We start from the raw sequence: 4,004 nt of genomic DNA, 5'->3' as shown, positions 1-4,004 counted from the left end.
CGACTGTCAGTTGAGTCTACTACATGTAGTAGATGTAATTGGCTGTGAAGACTAAACAGTGATCGGTGCGTTTCGATCCGTCTATAGGTCTAAGGTCTGGCTGTGTATTGTAGAATATGTTGGGCAGTATTGTAATAGAGTAAATCAATGTGTTGTTGGTCTGTTGTTGATGTCGTCTACGAGTCATCTGTAGGGTGTGGGAAGTGTTAGTAAACCAGCTAACCCTTACCTTTTTTTATTTGTATAAATTCTCTTAATTACAAGTAACAGGTATAAATAAAATAAGTTTTTGTTGGCTTGCCTGTTTCTATGTTTGAACGAAGAAAAACTGAAAAAAAATTGACTGTCCCCCAAAAAATGAACATGTCCCCCACAATTTCAGCCAAGGGGACAAAGTGTATCCCAGTGATCAACTCCTAGCTCGAACCCCGATCAATGCATTATTTGTCTGTTGTTGATGTTGTCTATGAGTCGTTTGTAGGATGCGGGAAGTTGTAGGCATCATCGGTTTATTGGTGTCTGTTCTAAGTTAGTAAATCAGCTTTCCAGTACTGGTTAGGGTTAGGAAATGGTGTCAAGACTTTTTTCTGTTCATATTTAAATCAAGAATCAATGACTATGCTTTATACAGTCATGTAATACAGACGCAAAGGGTTTTTTTTTTGAGATTTCAGACAAAAATAGCAGAACATTGCCTCCTTTTTATAGCGCAACCTAGTGTGATCTCGGAACCAAGTTTTCTAGAAAGATCGTGATTTTGTTGGTTTTCTTTGACCCTCATCTGTTTCTTCCTCATTAATACACTGTTCTTCTTCTGTATATTTTCTCTCTGATTCAGTCTGGCTTCCATTTAAAGCGAAAAAGCTATCTATTGAACAAATACGTTTTCACTGTGACACTTTAATTCCCAGATGCATCACGCTTGGTTGAGTATCATTCTCGTCACCAGAGCCTATGTCTGCGCATGACCCAAGGCTCTGGGAAACTCTATGTACATGTAGAAGAACATGCACCCTAGGGTTCTTATAGCTAAAAATTGACTATTTGAACCTTACGGCGCCTGCTCTCTCCTCGTGCTAATATGAATGTACCAATCAGAGACACTTTTTATTGTTCTTCACGAAGAGCTCTTATGCCTAAAAAAGAAGAGCCCTGGGTCGAGATTGGGTAGAGCATTAGACCTACATGTTCATTAGAGTGTGAATGAAAAGTAAATGCGCTATAAAATTCCTCCCACGGTCTGTATTTCAGCTTCTAATTTTTGTACTGAACTGTATTTTTTCTTGTGTGATTTCTTCTAAGTTTTCCCCCCAGATTTTGAAGGGGACAAATTGTTTCCTTGGCCGTTTTTTAAAGGGACAATTTGTGCAATGGCGCGGTCTGGCTCAAACCCTGCATTTATTTACCCTATTGCAATACTACCCAACATATTCTACGATACACGTACATGTGTACAGACCTTAGACCTACAGACGGATTGAAACATACCAATCACTGTTTAGTCTTCACAGGCTAATTACATCTAGGCTCAACTGACAGTCGACCAATAACATCACGAATAAGTTGACCAATGATATCTATGACCAGAGTTCTTATGAGGATGACTTCCACTTAGGTTGTCGAAAGGTCAGTCAATGTCATCTCAAACAGTCCTTCTCAGGACTACACTCACCCGAACGGTTGTACTGTACTTAATAATATTATGATATGATTCGGCCTGGGTTCAAACCATTTATGATTTCTCATTGTTTGAGGCGATTGTTCCTGGAGTTTTGTGGAAAGTAATATTTTTCTTTTCTTTTTTCATTGTAGAGTATTAACAAATTACCAGCCAGAGATGAAGTGAAAATTTAATGTGATTCAGGTTACGTGATGCACTTATTTGAAGGAAATAGAAAGACAACTGTAACAACAAGCTACATGATTTTTGTCAAATCTGTATTTACTCTTGCCTTTACCATAAAAAAAACATTAAATAGTTTATTGTTGTTCTAGGTACACCAGTAAGGAAACTTCACAACTGTAAAATTATTTTACTCCTGTTCATTTCATTTTGATTTCCAAGGAAAGATGTTTCATCTTGACATCAGTTTCAGGCAAGCTGGGTACCAACTTTCTGCCTCAAACGTCATAAAATACATGTAGGAGTCAACATCACCTTGGAAGCCAGAATTCTATTTAGGGAGGAAAGATGGACAATTTAGTTGGCACGTTTTGTACAATACAGTACAAAATTAATACAACTGCAAACCTTTAACACCAGCTGCAATTTCTGAAAGGTGTTAAAACATTTTATCTGTTCTACTCACCTAATGCCCAGAGCTAAACTTCAGCTGGTTTTCAATAATCTGGTGAAGTTCATTTGGATTTGGAAGGCGGCCAGATTCTAATTTTGACCAGATAGGCATGTCTGAAAACATGAACATAAGCATTTTTGCATGAAAAAATCAATAAACAAAGCTTTTTTTAACATCCCTTGTGGAAATTGATTGTTACACACAGAAGTTCAAGAATGTTTAATCCATACCATCAAAAACATGCCAGTAAATTCAAAACAGTTTTTTTAAGGGGGGGGGGGGGGGGAGGAGGAGTGGATTCCACACCTTATTAGTAGGCCAGCCTACAAATGAACACCGTTCATCCAGTCATTGTTAATGAATAAAGTACTGTTTTGCTATCAAGAGTACCAAACTACAGTACAGTGCAGCTCAGAGATACAAGTAATTGTCTAAAAGATTGCATGAAAAACACACATACATATATGCATAACACTTGAACACAAAATGCAGATTGCGCCTGCAGGTGAAATTGAGGTGCCAGATTAGTATCTATAAGCTTAGCTTCTGTGTTCTCCTCAAGAAAGACCACTGGACACATGAACCAGTGACCTTGTCTGTAATCTATGCATTCCAGATGGTACCAGAAGTGAAATCAAACTCAAGATTCCTTTTTTTAAGAATGAAACACATTACAGTACATCAGATATGCATCCCTGCCCAACCTTACCACTTGAGCATGACAGAAAATGACATGCAGATGTGTAGTTACACCATTGTAAACTGTGAACTACACTGTATCCAATCAAAAGGCTAAGATGTATTTCCTTGATCTCTGATTAAATTCTGTGTTTTAAAAAAGGAATGCGATATGTGATCAAACTTTTTAATAATAACCTTGCCAACACAAGATACATGTACCCATTGTAGGTAATAATTTCAAGTTTATGACTACATGTTATTTTTGCAATGGGAAAATTTTACCAGATTTCTGGATTGGATTTTGGATCCAAAGCAACTCCAAGTTATGGCAACTGAACACAAACTATAGCATTATTATACATACCATTAAGAGAAACTTCAAAAGCTCCAGTAGATATTAACTGTCCTTCAATCATATTTGTGGTAAAAAAGATTAGAATGCAAGCATAAATCTGCAAGAGTAATTTGGGATTTCAGTACATGTACATGTAAGTCAGGCTCTGAAAGCTCTTTGAAGAAAAAAAAAAAAATTTTTCTGTCACATGTACATTGCCTCATTCCATAAATCCCCCCACCCCCCTAATAAATTAATTCCCCTACTTATTCTAGTATTTAACACATTCCCACCCTAAAAGTGTGTCAAGTGCCAGAACCTCCACAGTACTGCTACATGTAAGTTTACTCATAATATGCCAATAATTTATCGTTTGCCAGAGCAAATGACAGAAAAGAAGTTGGTCAAATCTGAAACAATCATAAATTGTCATGATTACATGAAATTCATCAGTGATGGTTGACACAATTAACGCCGACTGGAGTCAATATTTGCTCATATCTAGTAGTTAGCACACATACACTGTACATGTAAGGAACAGAGACATGAAATAAAATTTGCTTTGAGCTTGCAGACATTTCTTTGCTTGCTTGAACTCTTTGTCCTTGATATGCTTACAGGATATTTGACTTCTTTCAAAAACCTCTTAACACTTGAAAAGGACCCTAGAAGGCTTGATGGTCTTTTGGTCG

General features: G+C 37.1%; 1 pseudogene; it reads right to left on the bottom strand.

Moving 5' to 3' along the window:
• Positions 1–1,832: 1,832 nt before the first annotated feature.
• The window catches only part of LOC137982238 (thioredoxin reductase-like selenoprotein T1b), a 6,092-nt pseudogene continuing 3,920 nt past the window's right edge, over positions 1,833–4,004 (bottom strand).

This window comes from Montipora foliosa, chromosome 13 (assembly GCF_036669935.1).
Source record: "Montipora foliosa isolate CH-2021 chromosome 13, ASM3666993v2, whole genome shotgun sequence".
NCBI lineage: Eukaryota > Metazoa > Cnidaria > Anthozoa > Scleractinia > Acroporidae > Montipora > Montipora foliosa.
Note: the sequence above shows the minus strand (reverse complement) of the source record. Positions and strands in the feature narration are given on the sequence as shown.